General features: G+C 40.8%; 1 long non-coding RNA gene and 1 pseudogene across 2 annotated transcripts in view; one reads left to right on the plus strand and one right to left on the minus strand.

Annotated features, from left to right (window-relative positions):
- LOC309651750 overlaps nucleotides 1–25098 on the plus strand; it is a 93004-nt gene that overhangs the window by 60009 nt on the left and 7897 nt on the right. The window lies entirely within an intron of this gene.
- LOC309651723 (MICOS complex subunit MIC27 pseudogene) lies at nucleotides 1079–24763 on the minus strand (annotated as a pseudogene). The gene has a single exon. The product of its transcript is annotated as an MICOS complex subunit MIC27 pseudogene (transcript).

The following is a 25098-nucleotide window of genomic DNA, read 5'->3' on the forward strand; positions in this document are numbered from 1 at the left end:
CTTAGACCATCTCTGCTCTGGCACAGGGGCAAGGAGCTAGGACTATATGGCTGAATGCCTCCTAGAAGTTGACCAGATAGCCACAATCATGGTCCCTGTGTCCTCACAGTGGGTTAGTGACTCCTCATGCTTTGCCATGACTCTGGACCAGTGCATTTCCATTGCCCCACTCCTGACAGATGAAACTTGACTTTAAATCAAAAAAGCTCTTTCCTGTAACCCCTCTTGGGTACGAATAGGTTTTGGGCCTGAGATTTACTGCATTATGGTTTCATGATGAAATTGGGGAAGGAGAGCTATGTTTTCAGAGGCTCTGTCAGTGCACAGCGGGTCCCCTCCAGACAATGAGGCTACTGTGGAGGAGAAGAGAGCCTGCTGGGGCAGATCCCAGGCGGTTTGATTTAGGAGGTGCACACATCTGCCAGGCACCGCAGAACCATCGTGATGTGCCGGAGGAATCCAGGTTTCAGAGAGAGACTGAAGCACCGGATTCGTGGACTGGCTCCATAGAGGCATGGCTGGCGTCCTCATTTCCCTCCCGGTTTTAGGATACGAGCTCCTCAGTAGCTTGATGGTGTTGTCAGTGTAGTCCTAACCTGCCTGGTGTTTCCAAAGTTGATTTTGACTTCCTATCCTCTCATTCCATCTTTACCAACCTGCAGAGGTTCCGGGCTCAGGACCCCGGGGATCATGTTTCCTTTGAACTCTTTGCTCTTGGACTGAGGTCAAACGCACACCTTCAGACCTTGGAAATGCAACTATTGCCAAGTCCCTGTATCACTTAGAAGTGAGTCACGATGTCACCAACATACTATCAGGATAGTCTTTGGAGCGTGGTATTATATTTGAAACAGAAGTGTATACTTACAAATTACTAACACTAGCACCCCAAAGAGGTTTGGGATGAGAGCAAGCCATCATCACTACTGTTGGGTTCAGAAACACACCATTTTTATTGTGACTTAGGGGTCAGGAGGCATGACCACTGTGACCTAAAGGTGACAATATTCTTCTCTCTGTCCCACTCCTCATGCATCCCCTGGCCAGTTAAATTACTGGAATTCACATTATTGAAAATTGCATTTCTGAAAATGTAATTCTTTGCATATTGGTCTCCTCTCTAGAAAGCAACATGAGCCAGGGATTATATCTTTTCATTTTATTAAAAAATAAAATCAGTGTTCAGAAAGAGCCTGGCACATGGAATTTCTTTAACAAATATTTATTAATGAATGAATGAAATTTATGTATTCTGATTTGAGGCATGACACCAAAGAAATATATAACCTTAGCCAAATTTCTTCATATATGTAAGTATCTAATTCTATGTCTCAAAAACAAAAGGACTTTTACTAAATGATTTTGGAAGTTGCTTTTCACTCTAATATTCTAAGATACTTTTTCTTATTTCAAGATATCTGGGGTTTGGTTTTGTACAAATTCAATTACTATACAAGGGAAACAATAAAGTTGAAGTTATGGGCTTGTCTCAAGAAATACTTACAATAAGTTAAGTCAATGGCGTTCCTAAGGCCCATTAAGAATTTTAACATCTTTCTCTGTGGTGGGTGATGCAAGCTGCATTGTTAATTTATGCATTAATAATTCAATGCCTAGGGCTAAAATTAGAGAGAGGGAAATATGAATACTGGCAGTGCTTTTCCCCTCTGTCAAATATTAAAAATGAGTGAATGTGGTTAGGTTGGTATAAATAGTCATTAAAGGGAAATACCAGATTAATATATTACCTTTTTTTTTTTTTACTTGCCCTTAAGAAAGATCAGAAAAGAAGAGATTTTGAGTCAATTATGAAGAAAGAATAGGTGACAAATCAAACACCTCAGAAAGAGGTGAAACATAGGAAAGACAGATGCTAGTTCTCTCAGATATATCTCTAACCCACTGCAGTCACCACTTGAAAAGAATTTTGAGTAGAAGAAGTAAAAATGCTTTTCTTGTGCAAATCCTTTGTCTGAAGATAATAGAAGCCTACCTGTAGGAATTCCAATACCCTTCCAAATATTTTTTTGAAGAATCCAGAAGTTTCCAGGATTAAAAAGAAGTGCAGGGTAAGGCTTGATTTGTCCAGTCACTTTTTGTACCAAGTTCCTGCTCTGGAATGAGTCATGAGCCTCTACTTTCTCTCTCTCTCTCTCTTTTTTTTTTTTTTCTTAATTGCAGTATAGTTGACATACCCTGTTGTGTTAGTTTCAGGTGTACAGCAAAGCGATTCAGTTATATATCTATATATGTTTTCTTTCAGATTATTTTCCATATTCTCTTTCAGTCCCCACCTCTGCTGTCCCTTCCCTACAGGACCTTTCCCCATGTGTGGACACACCTTCCCTCTTGATTCATCAAGCATCACTAAGCCAATGCGACTGTGTGTAATAGACTTTGTGATATTTGGGGTGTAATGGAGAGCTCTGCGGGATAGTACAGACGCACATGTAACGTGAAGCCATGTTTTCAGCCTTCTTGCCATAGAAAAGTTTTCAGAAATATCTTGGTCCTGCCAGTGGTTGGGACGGCTTTCACCATTGCTCTAGAACTGTCTCGTTTCCTCTCCTGCTCTCCATCTCAGGATCCCCATTCTCTTCTGAGGCATCAAAGAGAATATCGTGGAAGTTTTCTGGGTTGGATTTCCCTTAATTATTAGGCTTCTGTTACTTTTGCATAATCAGAAGAGTCCAGAGAGGCTGAGTGACCAGCATCCCCTCAATACTTTCTTTTCTAAATGGCATTTTCCTCTTGCTTAACATATGTATATATAACCCCTTATATTTGTCTTCATAATGATGTCATATTTTTGTCATCCGAAGTGGCCTGAGTCATATTTTGGTACCAGTGGCCAGCATCTCCCACCCAAGCAGCTCTGAGCATACAAATATTCCCTTTGCCTCTCCAAATCTGACCGTACAGCAGTGTAACCTGAGGAGCATTTTATTTTCTTTTATTTTATTTTTGTCATAAAATATGGATATTTTATTCCAGCTCTGGGAAATGAAAAACAAAGAGGAGGAGGGAACACATCCTTCCACACACTAGTCTAATTTAGCTGACATTAATTCAGAAAAGCTAAAGCAAATATATATGTGCATATGTATACATATTTATAGATACACATACATATTTTTTCAGATTTTAGTCTCATCTGTGTTCATATATTTATTTTTATTTTTTTATAAATACCCTTAAAAGTCACCAGATGCATCTTAATACTTCTACCTCTGTGTCCTCACCTGTCATTTAATATTGTTTGGATTGTATTCAATTTGTGTTTTGATCACTTATGTGATTTGTCTAACTGTACATTCAAAGATGTAAGGGAAAAACTTGGTTTAAATTATACTTTATGCATCACAGTTACCCATTACATGATTTTTTTCATCATTATTCCCAACTTCACACATCTTGTAGTTCTCTACGCAGACTATTTCAGCTTCTAGTGCTGTACATGTCCACATCTTCTGGATGGGACTGCCCATGATCCATGATCTTGGAGTCAGGCATAAACTGTGTAGCACCTGAGGTGGATTCTGATTTGGTCTTTGTTTCAGACCTGAGTTCTGTTGGCAAGGCACAACTCAGGTTGTGAGTTGTTTTTGCAGGTATTTCTATTTCATCAGAGCTTCCTAGCTTAGTTTTTTCTTTTTGTTCAGGAAATGACTCTTTTGTTGTTTTTTGTCCACAATGATTGAACTGCTTCATAAATTTGCTGGCTATAGCACATGCCTTTTTCCCAGTTACCTTTGCAATTATTACTGATTGAACAGGGTGGAAAACAGTTGCTCCTAAAGTGGCCAGTCCCAGTGGATAAGCAATTCTCTTAAACCTAGAACCTTTTCTCGCTGAAATGAAGACTGCCAATCCTGAAACTGTAATCACTCCAATTTTCGGAAGAAAGTCTCGAGGTGGATTCTTCAAACAGACATATGCATCTTTTCCAAATTGTACTGTATCCATTATCCCATTTTTCACAAAAATACATAAACACCCTTGCACCAGCCAATATAATGACCAGTTGTAGTGCGAATGGACGCAAAGCCCATTTGTAAATCACCGGGCTGTTCTTCAACATATTTAGACTGGAGAGGTGGTGCAGTATATATGGGGAGCTGCTTTGGTTTCACTAGCTGCTTTTTGGACTCCTCTTCTTTGGCCACATGCACACTTACAGATGCACATATTAGACCTGCTGGCATGGTTGTCTGCTTTCCCATCCTAACAGCCGCCATAGCTTTGGCCCTCTCCGCCCAGGTCTTCGCATGGAGAATGGCTTGAGGAGCATTTTAAAAATGCATTATTTTGGGTACCATCTTAAGCCTAATAAGAAGGATTTGGGGAGGGGGGCTGATTGAGTTCAGAGCCCATGAGTCTGAAATTTTCAAACTCTTCACACATTATGCTTGGGTAGCTGGTCTCAGGACCGGCCATTCAGAGCTGCTCCCATAAAGCACGATGGTCCGCTGTGGTCAGTCCAGTTTCCTCTGTTCTTTCATTCTTTCCCTTCCCCCATATGTATCCTGCCTCCTCTCTCCCTTCTGCTTTTTTTCTCTCTTTCCCTTTTCATCCATCAGATATGAAGTTCCCAATATGTGCCTGGTACGTGGCCTCATACCCTTGCTGCTCTGCCCTGTTGTGTTAGAGTCACCCCACTTTCCAGTCTTCCTTTGCCTCTACCCAGTCCCAAACACCCCAAGTTGTGAGAAAGCAGCCTCATCTTCAGAAGCATCTTTCACATCAGTCATCATCCCCCATCTCATATTCAGATATTCCAGGAGCATTTGAGCCATGTTTCCATAGTGGCTATGATATTGCTTTGGAAATAATAAGACGTGAGTCCTGTGTCTCATTTGATGGTGACCATTATCATTTGCACTGGATCTGCTCTTCACTTCTATCTTCTTTAAAATCATTTATAGATGAAAATGTCTTACTGGCCCAATGAGGCTGACTGCACCATTTATAATAATTTCTAGATAAGAGACAATGAGGAAGAAAACCAGCCTGGCACCTCCCTGGACAGTCCCAGGCCCAGGAAGAGGACACTCTGCTCAATTTCTCTCTCACTTTCTTTTTTTAATTTTAATGCAATGAAAGCCAGACCATTTAGGAATTATCCTAATCCCAGTTTCAAGTCCCATCCTTTTCTCCAGTCATGCACGTATTTAGATTTTTATTCCTTCATTAACACGGGGAAAATGCAGACCATTATGACAGTTAGCAGACATAATTTTAGACAAATACAACTTCTTATCAAATCAGCCTGCAATAAGTATTTGATGAACAGGGCTCTTCAATATAACTTCCAACACTAATTTAATGAGAAGTATCAAATGAATTTTTTTTATTCTGATATCTCCCATGAGACAAATGATACTTTGCAGGCCTATTTTTAACAAATGAATTATTGACTTAAACTGGCACAATTAATCACAATATAATGGGATCAGGGGATGTTAGGGGCTCATTTATCACAGCTGATGATGAGTACTGACTCTTCTGAGAAATGAAACTCTTTCATCACTCCTAGATTAACAGTTACATGCTTTCAAATTTCAATCATAAGGAACTGGCAGCATAGAATGAAAAGGAGCCAGACCGGAGGAGAAAATGGAAAAGGAGAATACAGAGATTGTTGTTTGCAGTCAGAAATCTTACTTCTGCCAGGACTCTTCAGTGAAGATAGAAAAATGATTCATTGGAAAGGCGATGCTAGTGATGGGCAGAGAATCAGGACGGCAATTAACATTCTTGTGATCTGGGCTTAACTCTCCTATTAAAAATCTGTGTGACTCCTGACAAACTGCTTGACTTCTCTGAACTTCCTCTTCTTCATCTGCAAGATAAATACAGTACAGTCTCTCCAAGGAACGTTCTCATGAAGATCAAACGAAATAACCCTTGTCCTCATGTTTTGGACAGTTAGAAAGCAGAGTTCCTTTCATGTGATGCTTATCATCGCTTTAGGAATTGTTTGTTTTCCATCTCCAGGACTCATACCTACTAGATATTTTTGACTAATTGAAAAAAATATGCAGTAAAATGTGAAAGCCATATAAGGAACTCAGAAGGAGTAGGTTAATCTGCTAACTCAACAGGCGTGATAACTTGTCTCTCAAGCCCTGCTGTTATCAAAAGATGAGTCAGACGTGACTCTTGTTTTCTAGGAGTTCACAAACATATTAGGCAGACAGACAAGAGAGTCACATCATTTGGACATATGAAAAAGTAAAAAGGCAAGACAATGAAGGATTTTTTTTTTAATATACAAAGGCATACACATAGTTAGAAAAAAAATAGTACAGAAAGGCTAAGCAACTGGTCCCTTCCCTATATGGTGACTGTACTTCCCAGTTTGCCCAATTCATTCCAGGTTTATGCTCATTTCCCCAGCATAATTATTAATGGCACCTACTTTTACTCTCAAAAGTGTCTTGATTTGACGATTTCGGTCAAACTAATCAACCATTTCTTTCTTCTATTTTGTTATTGCCAATACCTAAATAATATGATTATATCTTTATCTTCTTTATTTATCATTGTTATATAGAGTCCACTGACTTCCTACCTTTCTAGAGATTGGTGTAGCTCACACCCTTCCTGATTTCCCACCCTTTCTCCCAATATAGTTAAGTAAGAATCCTAAGTTTCTTCTTCTGTCCAGTCTGCAACTTTAAACATCCAAATCATATTCTGTAAAGAATAGTTCTCTGGGCTTCCCATTTTTGCAATGGTATTAATATCCCAACGTTCCCTTCATTTCTACATCCTCTTCTACCTCTTAACCGGCATTTGGTATGCTTTTATTTTTATATCATCAAGGTTGATTTTTCAACCTGCTATGTTACTTCTTCTTATCTGTGAATTTGCTACTCTTTTTCCTTGATTATCTTTCCGCAATACGTCTTTCTGGGAAACTCCTTCTCATTTTTCAAGATGCAGCTAAAATACCCATTGCTCGGTGATGTTTTCATTCAGCATTTCAGCCAAGCCAATTATTTCAGCTTTGCACTTCCACAGATTATAATAGATCCCACTCTACTACAATCACTGCTTTACATTGCACATGCCTCCTACTGAGTCTGAGCTCTTTGGAGAACATTTCAGTGTTCCCCAAGACAAGCAGTGTTCTTGGAAGACAGCAACCATTAAATAAAACTTTTTTGTTTTAAAAAAAAACCATGTTTGTCTATATCAGTAAATATCAGTTCTGATTCAAAATGGTGTTTGGCTTAAGGCTCCTTTGGTAGCCTCTTACTTAAATACTTCTTACTGAAATACAAATTAATGTATAGAATAAGATTTTTAAAAACCTCATGCCACCACCAAAATTTGACACTGACAGATAACCAGTGGCAAATACTTAATAAAGCCAGGGCTGATATTGTATAGATGCTTCAGAAATAAAGATTTGAGTTCAGGCAAGGAACTATGACTAGCTGAGGGGAAGAGAATATGGAATGAATAGAGGAAGAAAGAGTTTATAAACACTAGCCTTGACGACATAACCAGTTACATAAAAGAGCGTTTCTTCCTTACTTGGAGAGGTATATATATATATATATATATATATATATATATATATATATATATATAATCTCCAAATGAAATGACAAGGAACATTTGTGTCCTCTTCTGGGGAGAGGGATTTCTTTAGGTTGTATGAGGGATATGTTTGTATATTGGGTGGAGTATTATTTTTCTATTATCTTTATTTAAAAGTTAATATGGTTAAAAGATGTATACAGGGAGTCCACATTGACAAGGGTTGGACTGTACTGGATTGTTTTATCATCAACTTTGTTAACATTTCCTAGAATCCCCTTCCCAGTTAGAGACGGCCACAAGAGGTACTAGTATGAGACTGGGGAAGTACAAGGTTATGGTGGTTTAGCTGTGGTGACAGACTTAGAGGAGCCAGAGGGTTCCAGCTTGTCTTTGGATCCTTCAACTCTATGGCCAGCTTTTTCTATAGCTGGTGTATCGTCAGACTCCAGCTTTTCTCTTCAGCTGGTCCATGGTCAGACTCCAGCTTTTCTCTTCAGCTAGTGCATCGTCAGACACTTGGCTGGGACTTACGGATATCTTCCAAGATTTCTCTCCTCCGACGGCCTCACTTTAGTTGCTGGAGGTACTTCACTTCTCAAAGTAGCCTATTACCGACTCCTCTGATCCTCCACATCCTCTTTCAGACATGCACTCCCCACTCGTCCCATAACTGTGTCATATCCAAGTGCGTCATCCCACAACTCATAGTTTTTCTGCTTATCTGACTGAACGTCGATTGACACAGTTATCATTGGAAGAGACAAAGAAAAGAGTTTTAGAAAGGAAGGGAGAAATTCACAGAATTACTGCAGAAGACTGTAACACATATCTGTACTTTTTTTTTGACCAAATAGAAAAAATCAACCAAGTTATGTAAGTCCTGAATAATATAATTAATAAGGCAGTACGTGTAAATGTGTATATATTGATCTTTGTATCCTGCAGAGAATACTCTTTATTTTCATCATTAATAAAACATTTATGAAATATTGATCTACATTATGTCTCAAAGAAAAACTTAAGAAATAATTATAAAAAGCAGACACTTGGATCAATGGATAAGCCTGAGTATTTGTAACAGATGTCACTGATGACGGTATGGTGCTGAATTAGAAAAGATGTGAAACGTAGCAATCAGTACGATTCAATACGTATTTGTTTAATATTGTGACCTTGTGAAGGTAAATGGACTTGACCCTCACTTCCAGGTACTTATAGTCTCACAGCAGGGTGGGGAGGGCATTTGAGGCAGGTTTGGTGTTGAAATTGAGCATTGTGTGTCTTGGGGCTCATGCTGGAAGGTGAGGATGTTTTGTGTCAGGGAGTGATTGAAATAAGATTGTTTCTACATGAAGAAATCAGATAGTGAGAAAACTAAAAGCATTTTAATTTTATCCAATTGAAAGTGGGAGTTGCTGGTAGTTTGAGATGTTTTAGGAGGATTCACTTCATGGGCGTGTAGGATAGATTGGGGTAGGGGACCAGTCCTGGGGACACATTGCAATGTGGGATTCCACTAGAGAGAAGGGCTTTGTCACTTGAAAAGAAAAACTGACCTGCAAGCAGTGTTTTAATAACTTGGGGGCTGTGTTGAGATGGGGAGGAAAAAGAAGAAGGAGTCAAAAGTGACTCTACCAACTTAAAACCTGGATGACTGCTAGAATGGGGTCAACACTGACTGGAATAGGTTATTAGTGTTTTCTAATTTCTAAGATGCATTTTCAAACTTTCAAGAAAGATAATCACTTACATACACCTAACCTCTTGCCTCTAGAATCCTGTAGAAATTACCAAGAGATAATAACGTGGCTTATTCTGCGTTGGAAACTAGGAAAGGATGCAAGACAAGCTCCAGAAACTTGGAGGAAATTTTACTGGCTCAAGCGAGGGCAGAAATCTACTGTGTCTAGCCAAGAAGACATGCATTTTTCTGCATATGAAAGAACAGTTTGCCTGGGAAGTAAGCTGAAGAGACCCAATCAAATCCCTTCAATTCCCCACCCACCAAAGGTTCTGGGCAAGCGGAAGTTTGCGAATAGACAGGCTGTGGGGTGGCCAGGAAGGACATCTGCACCCCATCAGTTGTTCTTGGTACCAGTTGGGTTCCAGAGGCTGCACCAAGCAGGTGGCCGATGGCAATTCTTAATCCTGGCACAGGCAACAGAGAATGGGGAATGGTCCCTACAATTTCTGACTGCCTCACCACTCCTAAGACAAATTCACCTGCAAAAAGACCAAGTCACCTCCAAGCCAGTACCTCCATATTTCTCTAATGCTGGTGAATTCCAGTGCTAGTGAATTCCCTCTTTTTGGGGGGGACTAAAAGTATTAAAAAGATTTTTTTTGGTACAACATCGATGACAGAAACCATGTCAGCTCATAATACCTTAATATCTTTAACTATTAACTAACACAACTCTTTTTTATTTTTGGCACGATTTTTAAGAAATGAAGTATAGTTGATTTACAATATTATATTAGTTTTAGGTGTTCAACATAGTGATTCAGTATTTTTACAGATTATACTCCACATAAAGTTATTATAAAATATTAGCTGCACTCCTTGTACTGAGCATTACATCCTTGTATCTTATTTGTTTTGTATATAGTAGTTTGTACCTCTTAATCCCCTTCCCCAACCTTGCCGCTCTCCCACCCCTCTCCCCACTGGTAACGGCTAGTTTGTTCTCATATATAACTCTTTTTTAAAATGCACAAATGGAGAAAAACCACTAGCACAAACATATTCTACAGTTTAAAAAGATACCATTCTGCAGCATACGAGCAAGATTCTTCCTATAAAACTCAAACTGCTGCAATAAACGGAGAAATCACTGAACATTTCTAATGTATGTTCTCCATAACACTGAAGTAGATATTACATTTTTGAAATTTGAGCAATATCATAGAAGTAACAATACGAAATCATGAAAGACTGAATGAAATTTTAAAAATGCAACTGTAGAATTTAAAACCTCCATGTGGCAGTGAACAGCTCAGTGGATACTGCCAACAAGCTGAATCTGAAAATAAAGGCATATTCTAGACATTCTGCCAGAATTCAAAGGAGCAAATAATAAATGAAAGAGGTTAGGGAACTGTGAAGTGATCTGGGAAATCCAAAATATTCGTAGCAGGGCGTGCCTAAGAAAGTAAAGCAAGCAGCAAAACCATAGAAGAAAAATTTCTTGAGACAGTTCACAGAGCACTACCAGCAGTGAATAAAAATAATACGTTAGACACGCTTGATGGAATCTGGGATTTAAGAAGAATTTTCCCTTATTTAGATCTAGATCTATCTTCCTGCCAGAATCTAGACACTCATGTTCCTGTTTAAAAATGCCAACATTCACTAGATGTCTGTAATGGACAATTGATTGTATTATTAGAAAGAAAACAATACATGTCATCAAAAATGAAAAAAAAAAGAATTTAAAATATGTAAATGGAACTCATTTGCTTGGGTTTTGAAATGAGTTGATAAGGTTAATGCAATTCTAATACAAAATTCTAAGAGGATCCTTTTTTTTAACTTGACAAAGTACTCAGAAAGTTCATCCGGAAGGTTTTTGAAATATTCCAAAAAGGAAAATACATATGGAGACTTGCATTTGTAGCTTTTAAAAGATTTTATAAAGCTGCTGTAATTAAGCATGGATGATAATAGAATAGAATTAAAAACCCTGGAACAGACCACGGTGTATAATTAATCAAATGATAGTTAATACTTTAAATCAGTGAAGAGAGATGATTATTAAATAAATGGTGTTGGAATAATTGGCTAATTGTTGGAGAAAACATCTAGATACCTGCTTCATATCGTTTGCCAAAGAAATTTCTAGATGGATTAAAAAGATAAACATAAAAAAATGAAATCATGAATGGCTTAGAAGAAAATGTAGGTGGGCATCTATCTGGTATCACATAAAAGCAAAATAAGAAAATATAGAGGAACATATTAATAGATTTTAAAACAGAAAAGACTGAAAACTCATATTAACCAAAAAAGCTATAAACAAAGTTAAAAGGTTTATGATAAACTGGGGAAGTATTTGCCCTACCTATATAGACAAAGGTATAAATACAAGTGTATAAATATGAAGCTATGAATATATTTGAAAAATCCAGAAGAAAATATCAAATTCTGTAGTAGAAAATGGGCAAGAAGCATAATAAATATTTTCAACACAGGAAGAATATGGTGGTTACTCACCAGTGAAACTGGAAGAATATAACCCATAGTATTAGGAACAGGTATCTCTGAGTTAGAGGATTATGGGTGATTTTTATTTTTTTTTTAATTTTTTTTTTTTTGCTGTGAACATGTTTTACTTTCTTATTAATTCTATTATCCCTGTTATACTGAGCTCTGAATCACTTAACTCCTTATTCATTTGACCAAAGTGGGATGATCTGAGTTGGGCAGTCTTGAGAGAGGAGAGGCAGAGGGTGATTTCAATTTTTCATGCTAAAGTGATAATGGGACATCCAGCTATCACTTGAACATGGACTCTAGGATCTTGGTGATAGGGTGGGGCTAAAGATACAGAAACTACCGTCTCTGGAGCCTACATGGCGAAACCCTAGAGGAGCCAGTGCTTTCTGGCACTGCGGCATATGATTCTAGTGTTTGTTCTATGGAACCCCAGTACTATGAACCCAGATTCTTCCTACTTCCCTCTCTCTGTGTATGTTGGTGTGTGCCGGCTGCTGACCTGCAGTAACTCATTTCTCCAATAAAATATTAATGAATGAAGATCTGTATTTCATACTGAATGAAATATTTAAAATGATCGTTATGGTTATATTTCCATTTCGTTATTTTTCTTGTTTTGTGGGATGGCCATTGAGCGCAATCCTTCAGGGTTGCCTGTCTCTAAACAATGGACACGGAAACCCTGCACTCACAGCATCAGTTGTATCTCAGTTCTTGCTGCTCAGAGACACATATAACTGAATTTGTTTCAGACCCTGTGTTGCAAAAGAGAACGTGACATGAGATATGATGGTTCCTGGGGATAGTGTACCATAGAAACACAGACTCCCAGCTCTGAGAGTGATCTACATTTGGCCTCCAGGAGTGTAATTTTTCCTTCTCTCTTGAGCAAAACTTGTACTGAACTACAGAGTGCCATTTCGCAATAACTACAGAGCCGAACACAGGGCTCTGAGGGAAAAGCCATGAGAGTATAGAAGCTAGCAGGTCGTGGGGTGCCTGGCCTCTGCTTCCTGAGCAGAGGCCTGAGGAAAGCAACACAGGTCTATAAAGGCAATTTTTACAGCAACTGAGAACCCAGCAGGACGTGGAGGTGGCAGAAGAAATCATAAATATAGTAGCACAAATGAAACTAAGAGGTTGGGGCTGGTGCACAAGGGGCCACATGGCTATAGAGATGTCTTAGTATCACCTTGCACAGACCAACAGCCAAGGACCAGGAAGGGAGATGTGCACTTCAGTTGATGCCCCTCTAGGCAGAAAACATGAAGGTCCAGATGTTTGTCCCAAAGGCCTTAGCCTTAATAGGCTTGAACTTGGGTGCAACCCCATGGAGGTAGGGGAAGAAGAGTTGAAATGACTCATTTGATGATGAGTTTATAGCTCTCAGGCTGACTGGGGGTGCATATTGTTATTAAACTGATGTCGTGGACTGGATTCCTTCCAGCTAAATCAGTCTGCCCATCAGCTGGGTCTCCTTACAGTGGAATGAGGGCAAAGCTGGAGGGGAGAAGACAGCGGCAGCAGGCTTTTGAGAAATGGAAATGCAGCCTTTTGCATTTTGTTGTGGGTCGCAGTCAGGATGGAGGGAGCTCCAGGCCTGGCTATTTGTATTCTTGAGCAGAGCTTGAACTTTAACTGGAGTCAAGGCTGTACCTAAATGCCTCAAGGGGATCTGGTAGCCAAAAATGCTTTTATTTATGGGCATGTCAGAAAGTTAGGATTGAGGGGAGAGGCCTTGGTTTACAGAGGAGAGGAAATCCAGGGGCCCAAGCATGGGGCTGGCCCTGTTTTCATTCACTGGTTCCATTTAACAGCTTCTCACAACATATGCAGTTTACATTATGGTATCCGGCACATGTAGGCTTTGGCTGGGATTATCCTCCTGAGTTTAGAATTTATGATGGTGCAAATAGACACTGAAGCAAGGAGCAGGCGAGTGGGCACGCAAGAAGCATGACGTTGGCGGGGTCGGGGTAGCCTTTATTCTGTTTCTTCTGGGTCATGTTTGCTCTGTCCTCACCAACAGAAGAACAAAGGGATCTCCTTTTCCCCCCCGAAGGGAAGCTGGGCAGGAAATGAATACTCTGAGACTCTGCTCCAAAATTAGGGAAATGTAGTTTCTCACCCTTTCTCTTTAGGTTCCCCGAAGCAGCAGGTTGCTTAAGAAAGGAAGGGAGGCTATTGAGCCCTTTTTTTTTTTTTTTTTTTTCCTCTGAGAAAATGAGGTCATTTGAGCAAGAAAATAAGCAGACTTGTCATTTAATAGTAGGACCCAGAAACCTTATAAATACTTCCTTGTTAGGGCAACACAGAAATTTACAGCCAAACTCAAAACAAGGTCCTTTGAAGTAAAGGGAGTTAAATTTGAGTAATGGCCGTGAGCAGGCTAATTGGTGTCACCGATGAATAGATGCTAAGAAAATACATTTGGAGAGTTGATCCAGTCCCCGTGTGATTTCATCTGGTTAAGCTGAGAGTAACGTTTTTTTTTAAAATTTTACCACAAGTATTTATTTGTATTATTCATATATATTCATACATTGTTAAATAGAGATCTTGACTTTCAAAAGGTGTATGTGTGGAAATCATTGGGCTTCTGGTTTTAGTTGCAAGAATTTCTAGTTTGCTATAGGCATTGCTACTAGAATGGCAATACCAGGAGTTTTATGTAAAGGTACCTGATTTTGTGAAGCAATGAGAAGAAAAAAGACAAATATGAATTTTATAAGAAAATTAACCATTTTTACATATAAAAATATTAGCAGAATTTCATAGATACAAAAATACCTGGAACTCACATCTGCCTCTTATATGTGGTATATCATGTACCAGTCAATCTCATGATAAAAACAAAAAGCTGAAGTACAGTACAACGTTGTGTTATACTAGACTCCTATAATATAAATTGTTTTGAAATGAGTAGGCAGAAAAAATGGTTCACATAAAACCTCTGTCTAAATATTTTCTTTAAAAGGAATTTATATGTAAGGGGTATGTGTGTGTGTAATAAAGGGAAGGGAATGTAGCCATTTTAAAAGTCTATCTAGGAATCATTATGCTTAGTGCTTTACAAATACTTATATCTGAAAGTAACTGTTGAGTGAGGAAATCTGGTATAAGGAAAGAGAAAAACATGGGATAGGATGATTGAAGTGGTTACCTGAATACCATATGCAAATTATAATTACATTATTTAATGTTCCCTTCCAGTGTCCCTACTTCTTATACCATCAGTGCATCTTTGTGCTGGAGAGTTTGAGGCAGCATCTAACACAATTCTGGTCCTTTTTGTATCTGCACCATCAGGGAAAAGAGAAGAGACAGTGAAAAAGAGCTAACATTTAGTTAATCATCTGCCATTGGCCAGATACTGTCAAAAACACTTTATTGTTTTTGTTTCCACTTTATAGATAAGGGCATTGAGGCACAGTGAGGTTGAGTAATTTCACCAGGACCACACCTCTAGAGAGAGGTTGAGCCTGATATAAAACCAGGTCTATCTTCCTTCCTCTGTCCTCATCCCACTCGACTCCCTCTGGCCTTAATACTCACCTGTCTGTCTACACTGCTTTTGGTGGAGTCACCAAAAATCTTAGTTGCCCCATTTGACTAGCATTTTTGAATATTTTCCTTCTTTGGTCAGTAGTATTTCATGTTGCTGACCATTCACTCCTTTCCTGAAACTCTTTCCTTCCTGAAGTTTGGTGGCTGTATTCTTCCAAAGTGTTGACCTCTTTGGCTTCATTTTATCTGATATAATTATAACAAATGGTAATGTTCATAGCAATATTTATTAATATGTTCTAAATACTGTACCTTGTCTCTCAATTTAAATTTCAGAGCTACTCTATGAAGTAATTATTTTATTTTTTTAATATATTTTTTTTATTTTTATTTTTTTTATAAAGCGCAGGCTTTCTCTAGTTGCGGCAGGTGGGGGCTACTCTTGGTTGCGGTGTGTGGGCTTCTCATTGTGTTGGCTTCTCTTGTTGTGGTGCATGGGCTTCAGTAGTTGTGGCGTGTGGGCTCAGTAGTTGTGGCTCGCAGGCTCTAGAGCGCAGGCTCAGTAGTTGTGGCGCACGGGCTCAGTTGCTCTGCGGCATGTGGGATCTTCCCAGACCAGGGCTCGAACCCGTGTCCCCTGCATCAGCAGGCGGATTCTTAACCACTGCACCACCAGGGAAGTCCATCTATGAAGTAATTATTATTAGCACCAGTTAGCAGAGAAGAAAGCTGAGGCTCTGAAAAGTTTCATAAATGGAATAAAGTGATGCAGCCACTAAACTGTGGAGCCAGGATAACAGCTGAGGTCGTCAGGCTCTAATCACAGTTGGCTGGGGTCCCTGTGCCTGTTGATATACTGTACTCTCCTCTCTTCTCACTCTACACACTTGAGTAATTTCACTCAAGGTCATGCCTTCTTCTACCTTCTAAACGTCAATGACTCTGCATCTCTCTTGAGCTCTAGACCCTGAGTCCAGCTGCCGAGATGGACCTTGTCACCTGGACACCCCCCAGGGCCTTCACATTCAACAGGTTCCCGACGGCTCCCTCTGTCTTCTCCCTGTCACAGCTGAGGCTGTCACCTTTCAGGCAATTATTTAAGCTAGAACCTGGGAGGCGTCCTTAGCGTCCTCCCTCTCTTGACTTGTTCACATCCAAGGCAGGATATTTAGAAGAATCCTTCTGAATCTCTCTCACGCTTCCCCTCCATGCCCTCTGCTCTCATGGCCTGGACTTGAATACAGACTCCCAGGTTCTCCCATTTAGCCCGTTCAGGATTCTCCTTACCTGCTTTCCTGCCTTTTAGCTTGAGCACCTCTATCTAATCTGCACGTTGTGATCTTTTCAATATCAAGTGTAGCATCACACTGAATTCTTCAGGGCTAGCACCGTAGCTTCCTTCCTTCATTCCTCCTTCCCTCCCTCTCTCCCTTCCTTCCTTCCTTCTCTTCTTTTACAGCAGTGGACTCCTATTTGCATTTCAAACTTATGAGAAACCCTGAAAAACACAACAAATAGAAGCAGGGAAGGAGGCACTGAAGTTCACCTGTTTGGCCCCCTCCCGCTTCCCTTAGTGGCTTCCTTCACTCACTCATGGGTGTGTACTGACTGAGTGCCAGCTCTGCACGAGCCCTGTCCTAGGCACTGGGTGTAAACCAGTGAGCAAAGATAGGCCTGTGCCCCTGCCTTCATAGGACTTACATACTAGCTATGGTAGACACATAAGGAGATGGGTGAGAAAACAAAAAATAAGTGAATGTATACAACATCAGACGGTGATAAGAAAAATTATGCACAGTAAGAGACTAGGAAAAGCTGGAATGGGGGTGGGTTTGTCACTTAAGATAAGGTGGCCAAGAACAGCTTCTCCAATAGCTCGATCTTTGGTCGGAGACCTGAAGGATGTGACACAGAGGGTCGTGGATGTGTTGCTGGAAAGTCCTCCAGGCCTAGGGGACGGAGTGCCAACACCCCGAGGTCTGAAAGCCAGGAGGCCAGTATGGCTGAGTGGCTGAGGGGACGGGGCAGCGCGTGAGGTCAGAGACATGCAGGGACAGCGGGGCAGCTGCACCGGGCGTGGAAAGTCCTTGTGCGGACTCGGATCCCCCCGTCCTCTGAGTGAAGCAGGCAGCCAGTGGAGAGTTTTGAGAAGATCAACACGATGTGATTTAGGTTTTGAAAATAAAACAGGTGTGTTGGCGGTAGGCAATGGGGAAGCAAAGGTGGAAGCAGAGAGACCATTTAGAAGGCAGACCTGAACACCTGCGAGAGATGCTGGTAGTCGAGCAGGAGAGAAAAGGGTGAGAGGTGGAGTTTCGGTGCCGATCCAGGGCACTGTCGGAAAACTACACGTCTGGGAAAGAAACACATCCACACCTTTACAAAAACCCAGAGAGTCTCCCCTGACTAGATCCTCATCCGTGCCAGCCTCGTGGGCTCCCACCGCCCCTGCACTGCCTGTGCCACCGTGATGCGTGTCACCTCCAGAGCCCCCTGGCCTCTCCCCAGCCTCCTCGTGCCTTTGCATGCCCTGTTTCTTCTTCCTCCATCTTGACCACTTTCCAAACTCAACCTTTAAATCCCAGTTTAAATATCACTCCCTCTTTGAAACCTCCCCTTATTCCCCACATCTACTTGGATGTTTCTTCCTCTACGCAATTTAGCTTATTCATAATCCCATTCAAGCAATCTCTTGGTGTATTGTAATTAATTGCTGCTTTCTCCCCTAAGTCCTTAAGCTTCCTGAATGTCTAGATTGAATCTTTTCGTCTGGTCTTCTCAGGACCTACCATGATGCAGGCATGTAATGGGCATTTTATAAGCACTTATTGAATAATAAAGAAATGTTTTCACTTCAAAACTCATTTCGGAGTGTGAGTCCAACTTTAGTAATAAGACCCTCAGAGCCAAATGTTTCTCTAGATTTTTTCTCCATGGCATGAGTGTAATTTTGGCATGTGACTCCAATGGAACAACTGCAGGTTTGCTTTTATGAGGGATTTGCACGTAAAGTATCCACCAGCAGGATCCCTGAGTTGGAAAAATGGGAGCTGGAGGAGCTATGGCATTGACATGGAAGATGGCCATCCGCTGTTTGGGACTCCTTGGCCATTTGGAGAGCTTTTCTGAAGTTAAATGAACTAATATAAATTGAATGTGTGTGATAAAACCTTTACTTTCTGCATCTTATGAAACGTATTTGGAATACTACACCAAAATGCCATCATCCCATGTGAAGAGATGCAGGATGAGATTCACGATCCATGATTTGCACATCAGACACTTTCCCCGAATTGAGAGGTTTCTTAAGAAATGGACATCTCTGCTTCCGGTCTAGGCCTTGGTTTGACACCATGGCTTGAGGTGTTATTTGCATCATCGCATGTTTTTTTCAAACGTAAAAACAAAAATATTTGGACCAAAGACTTCTATTTCACAACGGGACTCGCAGAAATATATGCAGAGCCACGCTGCAGTCTGCCAGCTGTCAGTTGTTAGAAAAAGCTTTGCTGGAAATTAACTTTCAAGTGCATTTTTAATAGTTGTTGATTTAAAACCAGGGAATAATGAAATGAAACAGATTCGAAGTAGGATCCGCAGATTCCTAAGGATGAGAAATAAAAAGTATTATACACGATTTCTATCCAGGCAATGTGTTAGACAGTTCACATATTTTGTCTCTTTTAATTCTGATAACAGCTTTTCAAGGTATCTTATTCTCACTCTCCAAATAAGAAATTAGAGGCTTTGAGGTCACATAGCTAGTTAGGAAAGAGAGCCAGTTTCAAAACAAAGCGCTGTCAAATTACTAAGTTCTTTCTACTACATCCTGCTGTCTTTCTGCCTTGGTTATTTCTTATAATGAACACTTTTATTCCTCAGATACATGCCCTGTTTAAATAAGCTTTTTTTGTGGTGTTTATAAATCATCTTTGAATAAGGTGACCTTATGTCTTGGTTTGCCCTGGATGGATACCCCTGGCTTATGCCTGTTGCCTTGGTGAAATTATTAATAACACTGCCTTTCACTCTCAGAATTGTCCCAGTCTGGAAGGTAAATTATGTGGTCACCCTCTCTTTGGACTTGTAGATCACACTGCTTATTCAGTTACTTCCTGGTGAATCCTTTGTCCAAGCCCTAGGGGTAGTTTTTCTTTCCTTTTTTTTTAATCTTAATGGCTTAGTCCCTAAGATCGTCTAGATCTTCATAAACACAAGAGAAAAATCCATACAGAATCATTACACCACAAAGCCAACAAGGCAATGCAAGCTGATTTTAGTTCACTGAACAGATTGAGTGAAAATTTTTCCAGTTGTTCATCTGGAGAGCCAGATTTAAATCGTGTTGTGTTAGAAACACTGATATGTTAAAAATGTATATATAAAAATGTATATATAAGAATCTATATACATATATAAAGATATAGATTTATATATATATATAAATTGTGTGTATATACACACACGCACACATACACACACACACGCATCATGATGGAGAACAGGTCTCTGAAGATTTGGCAGTTGGCAGGCAGAGGCCCTGTGACTTTCAAATAAGAAAGAAGTTGATCCTCTAAGCCCTGTACAAAAATAACTTATTCTGTATTTCTTACAATCTAGAATCTCCCCTTGGATGGTAAAGCATGCCCCTGCTCTGGGTTATATAGGAGTAAAGCTAGAAAACCCAACCTTTCTTTTGCCTTAGTAAGCCTCGTCATAAGGATAAAGATCTTGGTGATAAACCTTTAAAATGTGAGCTAAGCAATTCCCCCGAGCCATTGCACTCTTCCCAGCCACTGGCTTACCTTTTTAGGGTAGCCATTCTTCATCCATGCCAGTTCTCCTTGTGGAACTCCACTTCCTGTTTTGCTCTGGCTAATTGAATTCCCTAGCGAGATGAAAGCATTTTGAGCTGGCTTGAGAACGGAAGAGCCCAAATGCATAACTGTAAATACTGATGACAACAGAATCTCATCCCTCCTGTTATTTATTTTGAGATTTTTGCTGGAGCCATAGTTTTACGTTTGACATTTATATAGGTCATGGTGAGTTAATAGCCATCTGCCATCTGGGGACGCTTTTGTAATGAACATTATAGAAGACTATGGAAGAACGCTCTGGCATTTCTGATTTGCACACAAGCTGAGATGGGGCTGATCTTTACAATATGCTCTTCCTGCTCACATTAGTCACGTGATCCACTAAGGTGCTCACTCACGCTCATGCAGGCATGCATGGCGCCCTGGGAGCCTGGGCTGGGCTGAGCCGAAGCTAATTTCTCAGTCATTCTCAGGTACATCTTTTGGCAGGAAGATGAGCTCTGACTTTCAAGCTATGGACTTCAAGAAATCTCACATGGATCTAATGGTACCTGGGCTAGACAATGGGCTTCCACTGAATCCTGCTAAGTTTGTGTTAGATTTTCAAAAGAATAATGACGTAGGCGAGTGGTCTCCAACCTTTTTGGCACCAGGGACCAGCTTCGTGGAAGACAGTTTTTCCATGGACGGGTTGGGGAGTGGTTGGTTCAGGCGGTAATGCGAGCAACGGGGAGAGATGGGGAGCAGCAGATGAAGCTTCGCTCACTTGCCCACTGCTCGCCTCCTGCTGTGTGGCCCGGTTCCTAACAGGCCATGGGCTGGTACCGGTCTACAGCCCAGGGGGTTGGGGACCCCTAATATAGGAGACAACCTCAAGTGTGTTGCCTGCAGACAGGCTGGTGCCATTAAAAGAACACATAGCGTCCAATTAGAAGACCCGCACTCATTCAAATCAGACCTTCACTTGAGTCCTTTAAGCTTCCATCTCTTCATCTATAAAATGGAAATACAACATCAACCTTATTTGTCTTGGAAATTATATGAAACACCTAACACACCACTTGGCAAATAGAATTTCCACTTTCAGTTGTTCATTTTATTTTTTTTAATTCTTCTTTATCTCCCCTACCTTCCTAGTAAGGATAGGGAGCCCTAGGGAGGTAGACGTAGGTAAGGAAGGATGGAAGGAGAAAAGCTTCCTTTTAATCCATGCTGCTTCTTCAGTTCTACCATTAAAACCCTGGTCAGTGAGGGCCCGAGAGATTCTGATTGACGTTACAACGGCTGGTTTATGGGTGTTGGTAAGCTCAGTTTAGCTCTTCCCAGAGGTGTGGGTTCAGCAACTGATGGAGCAGAAAAGTGCTTCACTTTATTGCAGATATTGCACTTTTTACAAATTAGAGGTTTGTGGCAACCCTGCCTTGAGCAAGTCTATAGGCATCATTTTTTTCCAACAGCATTTGTTCACTTCATGTCTCTGTGTCACATTTTGGTAATTCTCAGAATATTTCCAACTTTTTCATTATTATTATATTTGCCATGATGGTCTGTGGTCAGTGATCTTTGATGTCACTACTACAACTCCCTGAAGGCTCAGCTGATGGTTAGCGTTTTTTAGCAATAAAGTATTTTTTAATTAAAGTGTGTACTTTTTTAAGACATAATGCTGTTGCACACTTAATAGGCTACAGTATAGTGTGAACATAACTTTTATATGCACTAGGAAAGCAAAAAATTCTTGTGATTGAATTTATTGTATTATTTACTGATTGCAGTGGTCTGGAACTGCACTTGCAATATCTCCAAGATATGTTCCAGCCTTTCTTTGTGGGCTGTTGCCTGAGAGACCATGCAAATATTGGATTATTTTATCCCTGTGTGAACTATTATTTAACATTATTTTATCAAGTATTTACTGCCCACTTTGTGCCAGGAACCGTGCCAAGCTTCAGACGTTGATCTGCCCTGTTCCTTCGTTCTTTCTTTCATCCAGTAAAGATAAGATGACATAGAACAATTTACACTCCCTTTTGGGAGTCTAGGTCTCTCTGGTCCCCACGCTCCTTATTTGTACGCTGTAGACAATGAAATAGATGTTTTCTGGTCCTAACATTAATGATTCTAAGTCTCTCTACCCAGTTCCTCTCATTCTTATTATTTCTTTCTTCTCTGGACTTGCCTCCCTCTTTTCTGGGCTTTTCTACAGACTGTCCCTGAATGGCCATATTGCCAGTGTTTCCATGATTAGGTGAAGGAGGCCAGTGACAAATGGTCTTTCATAAATAGGAAAGGCACCTTGCGTCCATTCCAAGAGGTATAAGTTGACAGAATCCCGTTCTTGCCTCCTGAACCGTTGTCTCTTTGGCTCTGGAAATGCCCCAGCACTTTTGCACATAGGGCTCCACAGCAGTCTCCCAACCACACACCAGGGATGCAAGTTTTAAACGTCGGCACTTTATGTTTCTATTCATCAATGTTTGCATATCGTTTAAAGAAACTATAATTCACAGGTCACATCGGGCATTACACCTCTCTCCCTCCACAGCAGAGTGGGGAGCTGGGCTTCGGGGAGTTCCTCCATAAGCCCAAGCCTTGTAAAGAAAATAATAAAATAAAACCAAAGCCCAAATCAGCAAAAAGCAACAGGGACATTTAATTTTATTCCCTTTATTTGGAGTTTAACAGTAAGTCACTGTTTCTGATTAAGAAGCTTCAGAGTGGGAACAAGGGCCTTTAAAGAGAAACATGTTGTGTTTTGGCAGGAAACCTTAATGACTTAGAATATAAACCTTTGTCAAAGAAGCATAAGGCCCTAAAGTTAGAGAGGACCAGGCTGAGTGCAGGAACTCACGTTGGGACATGTTTGCTCTCTCTGCCCAGGCCAGGAAGTGGGGGACCTGGAATCTCCATCTCATATAAATGAGCTGGCTCTATAGTGTCTAATGGGGGGCCTATTACTTTTCCTCGACTGAAGCCAACCCTGAACTTGATGAGAGCCCTGTGCAGACATGCACGGGGGAAGATGGCAGTCATGTCCAAAGATCAGGTGAATTTCTCCTCTGGGTTTGGGAAATGTCACCAGATGGAGGACATCTGGCCAGCTTGTGGGGACCATGGGGGTAAGTTATAGAGCTGGGAGTACATTATTCTCATTCATGTATCTTTCATTGTTTCAACATTTATTGAAAACCTTCCACATTTCAGACCTGACCCCAGGCCTTGGGACACTGTGGTCCAACAGGTGCTCATGGAACAGACAGTCTCTTGAGGCAAAATGTTCCATAGCCAGATAAGCACAACACAGTGTGGTAGGCAGTGTTTTTGAAGTTCTACGGGAAGGCAGTTAAGGGAAAAATTCCTTCTGCCACAGCTGGGGTAAGGGGGAGGCGATGGAAGTCTTTACAAAGGAGGGGAAGTTTGTGCTGAATCTACAAGCACGCATAGAAGTTCATCGGGTGAAGATGAGGAAGCACCTTTCAAGCAGGAGGAAAAGGCAGACCTTTATGTAAAACAAAGGCCTGTAATTGAACTGGGCTGGAGTTCAGGATGCTAAGCAGTGAGGGGTCCAAGATAATACAGTTCCGCCTGTAACTGTGACTTGATTTTCAGCTCATGGTATACAATCACTTTGACTCCTAATGATTTCTTTGGAGGTTATGCATACACATATGTGAGCTCAAGACATACATGTGTATCTGAGAGCCCCAGTGACGCCCCCTGCTTTAACAAGTATTTCCCATGTCTCTCAGATACTAGGACTCTATCTGCTCATCTCGTTTACTTTTGAAGTTTAAGAAAATTCAAGAAAAAGTCACAAACGAGGATAGAAAATGTAGGGCCTTTTGTTTGTTTTAGTGGTGGTGAAATCCAACTTTTACCCTAACCTAGAATCATCCTATGGTCTCTGCCTTATGTTCAGCAAAAAAGTCTGTTTGTTTGTTTGTTTTTTTTAAGTAACGGAGTGTACCATTCATTGTAGTTAATATGAGTTATCATTATGAAACAACTCAGAGCAGGGTGGGTTAAATGCTACCTAGGTCATAAAGCCAGAGCCAGGATTTTGCAAGAAATATGATCAAAGTTAGGTCAAAATGGCAGGAGGTACATATTTTAAAAATAGAGTTAGAAGTATGTGTGCTGGACTGGGTATTTTGGAAGTGTGTTTAAATTCAGATGATTTAGACCCAAATCCAACTATAGCCTGAAGTGGAGCACGATGGACTCCTGGACCGTTCATGGCAGACCTCATCCTTCCCCTGAGCCCTGGTGGAGCCAGCAGACCCTGAGGTCGAAACACATGGCTTCTTTCCACGGGACTACCAGAAGTCCAGAGAAGGGAACTACTTCTGATGTTCAAAGGATGCAAGAGGTTTTAAAACTTGTGATTCACGTAGTGAGATTGGCCAAGGTGACTTGAACTCTTTCACCCAACAGAATGTATGGAGCACCTATGTGTGGCAGTAACTGTAATAGGGAAGAACAAGCCTGTCTCCATATTAGATCTGTTCCTTTTTCTTTAACCTTTGCGCTCTGTTGCCTGTGCTTAGTCATGCTGACTCCGCACCTTTTATAAAAGAATGTTGCCTATAGTCTGAAATATACAGGATAGCCTATTCTCAAAGCTCTGACCTTTAAGAGTCCATTCATAGAGAGATAAAAAGTTGCAGAACAGGGGCTTCCCTGGTGGCTCAGTGGTTAAGAATCCGCCTGCCAATGCAGCGGACACGGGTTCGAGCCCTGGTCCCGGAAGATCCCACATGCCGTGGAGCGGCTGGGCCCGTGAGCCACAACTACTGAGCCTGCGCGTCTGGAGCCTGTGCTCCGCAGCAGGAGAGGCTGCGATAGTGAGAGGCCCGTGCACTGCGATGAAGAGTGGCCCCCACTTGCCACAACTGGAGAAAGTCCTCGCACAGAAACGAAGACCCAGCACAGCCATAAATAAATAAATAAATAAAATTTAAAAAAAAAAAAAAAAAAAAAAAGTTGCAGAACAGAGAATAA

The sequence above is a fragment of the Balaenoptera physalus genome (assembly GCF_965194825.1).
Source record: "Balaenoptera physalus genome assembly, chromosome: 21".
In the NCBI taxonomy this organism is placed as follows: domain Eukaryota; kingdom Metazoa; phylum Chordata; class Mammalia; order Artiodactyla; family Balaenopteridae; genus Balaenoptera; species Balaenoptera physalus.